This window comes from Toxorhynchites rutilus, chromosome 2, assembly GCF_029784135.1.
Source record: "Toxorhynchites rutilus septentrionalis strain SRP chromosome 2, ASM2978413v1, whole genome shotgun sequence".
NCBI lineage: Eukaryota > Metazoa > Arthropoda > Insecta > Diptera > Culicidae > Toxorhynchites > Toxorhynchites rutilus.
Genome location: NC_073745.1, coordinates 184263901 through 184276209, shown reverse-complemented (window position 1 = coordinate 184276209; position 12309 = coordinate 184263901).

The window sequence follows — 12309 nt, the reverse complement described above, 5'->3', positions numbered from 1 at the left end:
CACGGCTGTCTATGCTTTCAAAATAGTAAACGGAAAAGTATTACATTCAAAATGCCTCAGCCAACGAAGAGAAGGGTTAAGGCTCTCCAACGTGAATATGTGAAAACAATACGATCAACGGAAGAAAACATTAAGGAATCATCAACATCGAGTTACTATGCGGAAGAACTTGTTAATACCAAAAGAGCCCCAATTCGCATGTGATGATGCGAGATGAAAGAAATGAGCGCCATTTCGGCAGCCATTTGTGGCTAGCTTCCATCTTCACCTTAAGGACAATCAAAAGAGTAACTTGATATCGATATTCAAGAAATAAGGCATTTATCAGATCATTGTAAAGCCGCTACTAAAGAGCATATTAGATGTTCCAAGTTCACCAGAAAAAAATGAGTTTGACATGACAGTTTTGAGGAATTTCTCAATCAGAAACGAGAGATAGTTCGTGAGAGTGACACACGGAAATGACTATTTATTTATTTGAACTTAACGTTTTTACAACATGGCTTGATTCACAATGTCTTGTGTATCATTCATTGCTTGGTGTTTTTGTGATGCGGCTTGCAAGGCCTGCGACCAACCGCATGTTTTACCGAGTACCACCTGGACTGGGCAAAGACTCTTATAACGGCGTCAATTCGCTATTTCCGGATGTTTGTTGCTATTCTTGGAGACTGACAATGGTCATTTGATCTTCCCATCACACTAAAGGTGGGGAAAACGGTTAATTTCAGTGAATGACTCAGAGCCGCTCGGTCATTGAAAGCAGCCGGCTAATTTAAGCGGCTCTTTTTTGAACCGCAGCTCTTTTCTGAGCCGAGAATCTTTTGAAAAGCGACTTCTTTTGAGCCGCAGCTCTTTTTTGTACTGTGATTCATTTGTAAAGAACCGTGGATCATACGCTAGTTCTTACGAACCGGTTCAAATGAGTGGTTCGTGAGCACTCGCCCATCTCTACATCACATTACACCCTAGACGGTGTTCACCTGAACCAGTGCAAGCCAGAAAAACAACCTTTATCGATAGAATTTCTGACCCGAACGGGAATCGAATCCGAAGCCTCTTCTTGGCGAGCGCCACGCTAACCACTAGACCATGGGGACCTCATCTCATGAACGAGACGAAAATGACTAATGAAGTTTAATATCCTTCCAGGAACCAGCGTCACGGCAGAAGACATCGTCGACGGGAGATTTAAAAAAAAATCATGTATAAACAATTGCATCGCACTTCTAGGTGCATTGACACTATTTTCGTAACTCAAATATTCATTCAAGACATTTCTTCTTCTTCTTCAATGGCACTAACGTTCCTAGAGGAACTTCGCCGTCTCATCGTAGTATTACTTGCGTCATTTTTATAAGTACTTAGTTGAGATTTCTATGCCAAATAACACGCCTTGAATGCATTCTGAGTGGCAAGCTCTAGAATACGCGTGATCACAGTGCAAGTCGGAGGAAATTTCTTTGACGAAAAATTCCCCCGGACCAGAACGGGAATCGAACCCGAACACCCGGCATGTTAGTTATGACGCTAACCACTCGGCCACGGGAGCACAAAATTCAAGACATTTACATGTTGTCAAATTATCTTGAAATTATTGAGAAATCGATCTTTAAACATAATTCTTAATAGAAAGTATTATTCACTACTTTGACCCATTGTCACCCCCTCTAAGGGGTGAGATTGGGTCAAATTTCATTTAATCACAGTTCAGTGAAAAATTAATATCATTTAACAATTTCCTGAACACTCGTAAGTTCATCATTAGAGAACATATCTACGTAATCAGAATTACGTTTAATTTCAATACATGTTAGTTATTCAACAAAAAGTTCAAAAACCTTTTTTGACCCATTCTCTCCCTCGTCGACGGTAATTCTGATCCGAGTATTTTCGCCGGGAAAATGTGTTTGATATTATTGGGCTTACGAATCATGGTTCTGTTTGACATATATGTTCATCAATTTTTCCTCGTAGGATAAACCAATACTTAGTATTGGTTGTATTGGTTGTATTTATCAAAAAAATCTTTATACACTGCTTTTCACAACTATAGAACCACTCATTTTTTCTGAGTTTCCAGAGATATATAAGAAGTCGGATGAATTGAAGTATATAGTGTAGGACATATCAACTATCTTCATTTAAAAGACTGACCATTTGTACTTTATTGTTGTGTTCAGGTGCGAACCATTCAGAAAACAAAAATTCCAGTGTTTTCAATTCTCCCCAAACCATTAAAATCTCATCTTCAAAGCTGCGGGTCCAAAAACTAATGTAGAATCTAATCTCATGGGTTTCACTCTATCAGGAGAACTTCTGATAAAAAGAAATCCAATTCGAATAGAATTTCTTCATACTGGAAGGACTTACGGATCGTGTCATGTAATTTTTCAACTTGTAACTTTGCAGGCGACAGTTTGATGGTTTGAGGGAAATATTTTCAAAATGGTCTGGTTCAGATAGCTTTTCATCAACACAAATGTACAGTCAGAAGTGCAATGAAGTACTCCAGAATCATTTACTGCTGCTTTAACATCAAACACAATATGATAATTGGGTAATTTGGCATCAATTCATAAAATCCGGAAAGTCAACGTATGGTTTGTTGAATAGGCGCTCCAGATTCTGAACTGGTCATCTCGTTTACCGGTTCAAATCTCTATCAATACCTTATGAGGAGTGATCGTACGAATAGTAGATGCAGCTTTCAAGCAGTATGATTGATTTGAAAAGCTTAAGCAGTATCCTCTGCGCAGAACGAGATACACACTACAACATGGCGCAGCTTGGTCAAAATCACCCCGAATGGGTTATTTGTACTGATTGAGAACTAAAGATGACCTACGAATTAGAAACTTATTGTAATTCATGTGAAATTGACGTTAATTTTGTAAAGGAGTGAGAGTTTTTCCATCTGCTTGTATAGTCATGAAACACTGGAATTTTTGTTTTTTGATTGTTTCGCGCCTGAACACAACAATAAAGTTCAAATGAGCAGTCTTTTAAATGAAGATAGTTGTTATGTCCTACACTATATACTTCAATTCATCCGACTTCTTACATATCTCTGGAAACTCAGAAAAAATGAGTGGTTCTATAGTTGTGAAACGCAGTATATTCACTAATTATTTCTCTCAGTGTAGTTTTTTATTTTGCGCTCCCATGTATCTGAGTGCATCCATTGACGTTCCGCTCAGTGTTTCCTGAAGTTTGAAAGGTCAGCCCAGTTAACGAGCGAAATTCGTTACCTGGCCTGCACTTTTAGACCAGTTAGTGAATAAGTGCTGTATCTATTATTTTTCTTCTTGTCATAGCCAATCAAATGCTAAATGATGCTAGAAATTACTTATAATTGGCAGGCATGATACTTTCTTTCCTGGGTAATATTTTAGTTCGATTTAGTAATTGAGTCATTTAGTCACATCATGAAAGAAATCCATCGAGGGATCGAGGTCATATTTCGAAAATTTTTGTTTCATTTTTTCCACATGTTCATAAAGTGAACTAAAAAGCTTCGAAATGTGTCCTGTCTATTGGTAATGGAATTTCTTCAATTTTGCTCATGGAACAGTGCAAAAAAATCGAAAATTGAAAAATTTCTCTACTCAATAATGCCGTCACATTACCATGTTTATTTTTTTTCTCCTCAAAATTCAGAATAATCCTATTTCATTTTTTTTTTCATTTTTGATCAATCACTTAAGAAATTCCCTAATGTATCGGAATTGTTCTATGCAACTGAGAAATTAGTTAGAAATTAGAAAATTAGAAAGAAAATTAGTCCTGCTTCTCAACTAATTAGAGTAAATGTGATCTTCATACGTGCCGATTTCTAACATATCGAAACATTAACTAACATTAATGTTGTTTCCCTGTCGGCCCCAGTCAATCATACTCTCTGTATATTTCCGTAAAGAGCTTTCCGAGGCTTCCGTTTCCAGAACATGTGCACACAGTCTTTTGAGTGCATCGTTTTCCGCGAACGGTAATTGAATGAAAGAAGCTGCGTGAAGAACTAAAAACAACAATATGAAAAGTATTCGGGTTTATTGTTTCCTCCGCTTTGACCCGCAAACTGAAACCCATGGAAGTTGTATGCCTCGAATCAAGGGGAAGCTAACAGTTTCACTTCCTAACAGTTCATCTGAAGCTGAAGCGGAAGAAAATATTTCCATCCCCGAACGTTCCCGAAAGGTTGCCACTAATTAGCTTGGTCGGGAGTTAATTATCAGAAAAATACTGTAAAATGATGGCCATTGCATTTTTTTTTTTCGAGAACGATAAACGAGACACAACATCCTGAAAGGTGACGTTGTTTGTTTGGCTTCATGTTACAAGGATCGACTGGATATACGGAGCGTGTGCCCTAAAAATACACCATGCTGGGAACTTTGTGGAATGAACTCCAAATAGCTTTGGAAATCTATACAAACAGCTGGTGGTTAAAAAAAGTGTCAATTTATCTCAGATTGTATCACTAAATCCCAGTTTGGTCCAACAGGGTTATGTAACTCATTCGCATGTGTCACGCTGGTTGGTGCTCAAAATAATATGATGAGCATGATGTAAATATCAATGCACAATTGTCCATTCATTCAAAGGATCAACACAAATGACCCAACGACGAAGAGTAGAATTCTGCGAAAGCATATACGAGCATATGTATGTTGTACAAACATATTTTTATATTCGATCACGCTTGCCGTATGTATATTGACCTGACTCATTGCTGGTCATTTCGCGGAAAAAAAGTTTATATTTCCGCAACACTACTCGCTGAACATTCAAGCGAACAGTTTTGTTAACTGTTTCCTAGTGCAAGCAATGTAAAACCTGCGCTACATCTATCAATCGCGATGTATGCTTAACTGTACATTTATAAAATGAATATATGCTTGCTCAGAATGATCAAATCTATTATTTCATTAGCAATTACAAGAAGAACATCTAGAACTGTTCGAGCAGTTCGCGTACAACACAGAAACATGAGCAGGAATCACTTCATAGACATGTTACAATTTACGCATCGGTTGCATACTTTAATGTCAGGGTTGCAGTTTTAGATGGTAATTATAACGAGCCTTTGTTATCAATTTTCACAAAAAAATTATGTTCGAGATAAATTTAATATCATAAACATTTCTGTTGTTTTGAGAGATACAATTGTTTCATCCTTTCCTATTTTCAAACAGATACCTAGTGTTGTTTGTGGACGATCAAACCAACGTCAGATCAGGATGCAGCCCCGATATGTAAAAGACATAAAGCTCGGATAAGCAAAAAGGCTACATTGAAGCACGTATCCGATTTCATTCAGAAACATTCGCGCACAATTGCGAAACAATCGCTGGCAAGGGCATCGTAAATCGTATTTAGACCATTTGAGTTGTTTTTTCGTGTTTTACTACAAAAGAAAAGTATGCTAGAAGCTTGTTGAACATGTTTACCAGCGAATCGGCGAGCGAATGCCTGCGGTAAATGGGGGGAAATAGTTATACACACTCCGTAACCTGCCCTTATGGAAAATTCAAAAACTTGTGTACTCAAGGTTGTTAAATGGCTGAAATCCGTTTGAAAATATAAAATTTCCACCTTCCAAGTCTGGTTCAATAGCAGCACATTCTTACACGAACCTATCATTGGAAGCATGCTTTTATTTGGAGCGAAAAACATCGTACAGTGCTGCCAACCATACTAGCATTATTTAGCTTGGAAGTGTACAGTGATCCCTGGAAATCAGCCAAAAACTAACATTTCAATTGCAAAACGTTAGAGAAACCCATCAATTCGAGATAAAGGGTCTCCAAACGAATTAGTTGCCCTGTTTGATCGCTTATAATGAATAAGGCTTATTCACACAGACACATTTCTTTGGAAGAGCAGCAATAAAATGGATTAAACGCACTTTATAGATTTTATTGTAATAAATTCACACTAATTGAACATAAATGTACGCCACTGACAAAAGGTTGAATCCTGTGTATAACATAGCGCTCAAACAGCGCAGACCTGTAACATGAAAAAAAAAAACATGTTATGCGTCTGGGCGGTTTGCCTAAGGTAGACAGCGACGGCGGCTTGCAGCTCATTGTTCGGCCAGGTTAATCGACTTTTCTCACTTTTTTATGGGCGCATCGGTAGCACATAGCGTGAGGACTTTCCTTGCCCAACTAGCGTAACAAATTTCTAACGCAATAACCTTTTGTCCGGTACCTACCTCCAGTTCGAATTGTTAAAGTCTCGAAAGTCTCAAAAGTTTCAATGCAAACGAGGATTGACAGACAACCGCAAACTGGGGAATGCAGTATGTCAATAAAATAACTTACATGCTGCTAATACCTTTTTATGCCTTCCCAAGTCTTACGCAAAATCAAGGAAGCCGACATGGTCGAAAAGGGATTAACTTGTAAAGCGTAATGCACATTGAATTAAGCAATAAAATGGTTTGGGTCGGTTCTTATATTTCTCTTTTGTTCATTTATTGGTCATTCGCTATTTAAGTGGACGATTTGTATTTTCACTACTTGCTTCCATTATTAATGGTTCGCTATAAAATTTTCAAATATAGAATAATTCCTTGAGATATCATTTTTATCGATTCTCTATTCCCAATGAACAGAATGTAAACTCATTTAGAAAAGACAAACAGATATCAGACGGATAATATGTTATAACACCATTAGGTCTTGCATCCAGGATATTTGTAAACACTATTCCGTCGATCCCATTACGAAGGAATATAAAATATAGAAAGAACAAACATTATCATTAGAAAAGTGAAACATTATTATTATCATACAACTAGCAGACCTGCCGCATTTCGTCCCGCCCGAAATTGATCTCTCGATTCAGGGAAGGTAGGGGTAAAACAGACATGTTAAGAAGAACTTCAATTATATCTTTGGAAACTCATGTTTCCATAACCATTGATACAGTTTCTCGCAATTCAATATACTGTTTCTCTACCTAATTGATCAAATATTTTATAAAAACGTGTTTTCCAATGTTTTTTTACTGAAACTAAAACAAACCGAAAAGTACAAATTTTTTTTTCGATGGGTGTAATATGGACATATAGTGGGGGTAATATTGACAGGTTTATAATATATGAAGCGTAGAGGTTTATCAATATCGTGCTATTCAGCAGTATAAACGAACAGACCCTCAACTATTTTGATTTTGGTGCCAGTCAGCTTCCAAACAGTCCACATTTGGCGATTGGATTTCCATTTATAGACACGGGCATTCCTTAAGAACAGATTAAACAGTCTTTCCACACTCCATCTCACTCCCACTGGCAACTGTCCGTTTTACCCCACCAGTACAATTATTTCAATAATTTTAATTTTCCACTCAAAAATGAATTTACGTTTCCGTGCATACCTAATATCACTTCTCTGTTAACTCACAAACCGAAATATAACCATCGGCGAATTGAATTTTGATTTTAAACCATTCAAAAAGTTTAATATCGAAGCAGCTAAAATTACACCCACACGCGGAATCATGTATGATTTTCGGGTTTTGTTTCCCTTTTCCATTTTTGATCAGTATTCATTGCCATAGGGTGGTTTAAATATTTTAGAATAACATGTAGAAGATGTTCTCATTAAAAGAAATCGGAAATTCAAAATGTAACTATGCAAATCAACCACCTGTCCGTATTACCCCCACTGTCCGTATTACCCGCATTTCGAACATTTCCGCTTCACTCCGAAATGGTTTTTGAGCGTACATTCGTGATCGATAATAATTAGGGGCGGAATGAAACACGTTTTGACTTTTTTTTCGAATAGTTTGAACCTAAGTGGTGCGGACTCAATCTATTTCATTTTCAAGCAAATTCATGCATGTTTTCAAGCGATTTCTTGCAATAAATTCTCAGACCACCAGAGATGCCTGATTTACAAATATGTTTGTAAATTTACAGACATATCTGTAAAACACTTTTTATATATGACTCACCGTATGACATTTTTCCATAGTTTTAATACAGAAAAGTTATTATATTTAGTTTATACCAACACACATGACGTTAGACCAGCGATACTCAACCTGCGGCCCGGCAGACTTTCTGGTTGACCCATCTGGTGTGTATGAAGTTTAGAACTCATACATATAAGTACTTTTGCCCTGACATCATTGCAGACGAAAGAGAGGATACGATTATTCACGATTAATGAAAAATTGCATTCTCTGCAGGTAGGGAAAATCATGAACGAAAATTGTCACTGATAATTATTTTCTGTTCTGGATAAGATTTTTTTTTTGCTGAAATGCAAGGAGATTTATAGAAAAATAGTTAAGTTAGGGTCAGGTCCACGTCTTCTAATTATTTAAACAACATCGAATAAAAATTTTCATTCTAATTTCAACAACTTACATTTGCTTTCGGGTCTACTTATGACGAAATATGGGTTACTGTTCGATATTGTTACCACAGACATGGTTCATGGCCGTGTGATGATTTAAAACTTGTGTAATCTTGTATGGCGGATGGAAAATATACACTGCATTTTTTTATAAATTTCACCAACGACAAGACCGCAAGCCTTGGTGGATGTCCAATATATCAACGAAGAAATACTGATTTTTATAAAAATTAACAACGCAGACAAAAAAAAACATTTAAACACACTTACAACACATTATTTTTTTTTAAGTTATTTTTTTATTTTACAACTAACATATTCACAAGAAATAATTTTTATATTTACAGCCATTCCATGCAAAACCGATATAGTGGTTCCTGTAAAAGTGTGCAGATCTATAGAAATGTCTTTCAACGTTAATTGTCACATATTCAATAATAACTTTGTACAACGCGATGCACGTAAGATTATATTTTGTATATACATATAGCCATTCCATGCCAAACCGATATAGTGGTTCTCAGATTTTCGTCAAAAGTGCTAATTTTGTTCTTTATCGCGAAACATTATACCCGTTTTTTAATTTTTTCATTAGGGTGCCCATTTCCATTTTAGGGTGGTCCGAAAAATCAATATTTTCCACTTGACTTGCGAAAAAAAAATTATTTTAGTAATTATTGATTGTAGTCGTTTTTTATTTTTTTATGACTTTGGACTAGAGGGCGCTATATTTTTTAATATTTTTACGTAACATATTTCGATATCAGAGATGCTATTTTTTCGTTTTCTGATATGATTTTTCAAAGTTAACCGGTGGTTCGAAAAAATCATTTTTCTCCCTTTGTCCAAAAATGACTTCCTGCAAAAAATCATAACATTTGCATTACTGAACCGATTTAGATGATCATTATATTAAATTGAAGCCAATAAGCAAAGTTAGTTATATCACACTTGCGGGAAGATTGGATTCTAGTCGCATAGGTCTAGTTTAGTCACAAAGGAATATTTATCGAAGACTTAAAACATGTTAGATTTACAAAATTATAACTAAAAAACGATAATTATAGCATCTCTGATATCGAGATATGTTATGTAAATAATTCTCAGCTTTCCATAAATACAAAAAAAATGGAGCGCTCTATCTTCAACCGAGAAAACTATGGAAAACTAACTCAATCAATAATTATAAGAACAAACATTCAAATTTTTCACAAAAGTAATATTTTTTCAAAGAAAAATAACTTGTAAGCTTCAATTTGATATGTCGATGATATGAATCGGTCCAATAGTTCAAAAGTTATGAATTTTTGTAGTGGAAAAAATGGGGAAAATTTGTTTTCGAACCATCGATTAATTTTGAAAAATCATTTCTCAGAAACGAAAAAAATATATCTGATATCGAGATACTTAATGTAAAAAATTCTCAGCTTTCAAGAAAAAAAATAAAAAAATATAGCGCCCTCTAGTTCAAAGCCATGAAAACATTAAAAACGACTACAATCAATAATTACGAAAATAGGATCCATATTTCTGCAAGTTCAATATTTTTCAATTGAAGCTCATTAGCTTCAATTTGATATGTCGATCATCTAAATCGGTTAAGTGGTTCGAAAGTTATGAACTTTTGAAAAAGGTCATTTTTGGGAAAAAGTGGAAAAAAATGATTTTTTGGACCACCCTAAAATGGAAATGGGCACCCTAATGAAAAAAAATAAAAATACGGGTTTAATGTTTTGCGATAAGGAACAAAATTGTCACTTTTGACGAAAATCTGAGAACCACTATATCGGTTTGGCATGGAATGGCTATATGTATACAAAATATAATCTCATGCATCGCGATGTACAAAGTATTAATGACTATGTGAATTTTTTTTTCTTTTTTTTTCTCTATTATAGTGACCTTCAACACATTTCGGCTGGTTCGTCACTTTTAATTCCATTTTTGGAAGAATGTCGGGAGTGAGAATTGAACTCTTGATCTCTGCGTGAGAGGTATGGATGTTACCACTACGCCAGATCGCCTCCACATGTGAAAATTAACGTTAAAAGACATTTTTATAGATCTGCACACTTTTAGAGGCTTTTCCACATTTTTAACAGACATTCACATGTTTCTACAGACTTTTTTAAAAAATCATCTGGCATCTATTCGTTACACTTTTTATCGAATATTTTCAAATCGCAGGAGTAAACATTTACGTGACTCTGACTTCGTTTGTTTTTATTTCGTTCGGAAAAACTTTATGTCAAAGAAAGGTGAAATTAAAAATGCGTTGCTCAGTGAAAGGCTGAGATGCAATGGTCAATTAAACAATTGACGGAAAAATGTAGTTCGTTCATTTTTTTATAATTTTAATTATTTTTGCCTTTGATAACAATACCCTTTTTATAGTGTTGATTATCATAAGAAAAATGACACTCCTGATCGTTGGATCTCTTTTGACATTTCAATTGGATCTTTTTTTACAACCGTTTTGATTCAGTCCGCACTACCTAGGTTTGAACGAATCCCATGTTGGATCAATTCTATGTTTTGTGGTAGATTACGTTCTTCGTTGCATGTACAGTAAAACCTGTTTTTGTGTGGATTTTTTTGTGCGGTTTTCTGTTCTTGTGCGGTATATGAAAAGAAGCATATTTGAAGAAGTTATCGTCCATTCAGTTTTTTTCGATTGTTTATATGCATTTCAGTGCGAAAAAAGCATATTTGCGTCTCAATTATCCACTTCTGAAATCATTCACCTCATCCCATAAAATGCTCTAAGTTTTTCTAAGTTTTTGCATGACATGATTTCCAACAGCAACACGTTTCGACATGCAACTAAAAGCACAAGACAGCCATCGCAACCGAAAAGGCAAACTGTCCCATCGCAAAGCATGGAAACAAAAGGAAATTGAACTGTGAACGGCGTGAATTTGAGTTATTTTCTTGGGGGAAACTTTTTTTGTGCGGTCCCTATCTACCGCACAAAAAAAGTTTTTTTTTTCAAAATTTGTAACGAACACGATATTTTAAAGCTATTGGTGAAGTTTTGCACGATTTGTTTTGTGCGGTCCCTATCCCCCGCACAAAAAAGGTTTGCCTGTAGATGTAATGAATAAGTCTGGATATTCGTAATTCCTCGCGTATGTCATACCTAATTGGGATAAATATTTCATTGTTACATTCGGGTGAATGCGTTAGCATAAATATGGAACCACAAACAACACAATTGATAATCTTATGCGTTTTGTATTACGTTGCAATGTGAATCAGAATAAACTTAGTATGATTTTTCCAATCTCGTTTAAAAATTGTGTCATCAATCCTCTATTTTTGTTGTGGAGACATTTTAGAAATCCACCTAGCATTACTCTTGGTTTTTAGACATGACGTAATGCACACTCCGATATTACACTCTACTCAAAATATACTATTTTTGTTAATATGGTATTGAAAAGGGCCGATCAGCGTAAATTTCATCCTTTTTTCATTCCATTTATTTATTTAATTAAGCTCATTAGGATGGAGAGAAGCCAGGAGCTCCGACCGTGACGAAGCGCTTATGATGACGCAAATCAAGCAGAACGAACGGTGTTCGCTACTTTGAGTGTTGAACGAGACCAAAAAATTACCGTAGCGATTTGCGCTACCCTAGCGACAGCATAATAGTTGTGCAAGGGTAGAGTGTAAGTCGTTAATATTCTTTTCTCGCTTTTTACTTTCGTTATTTTTATTACTATCGCTACATTGATATGCCGCCAAAATTTTAACCGCATGAAAAGTCCACTTAAAATGAAAGAAATCCAAATTGATATTCTTCTTTCTTCTTTCTCGATAATTCTGGCAACAGAAACAAGTTAGGGTGAAAGTGGTAGTAGCGAGGAAGTATTCGGAAATTTTTTTTTTTAATTTTCTTTTTTTTTTTATACCCTCCACTCACCCCCATCTC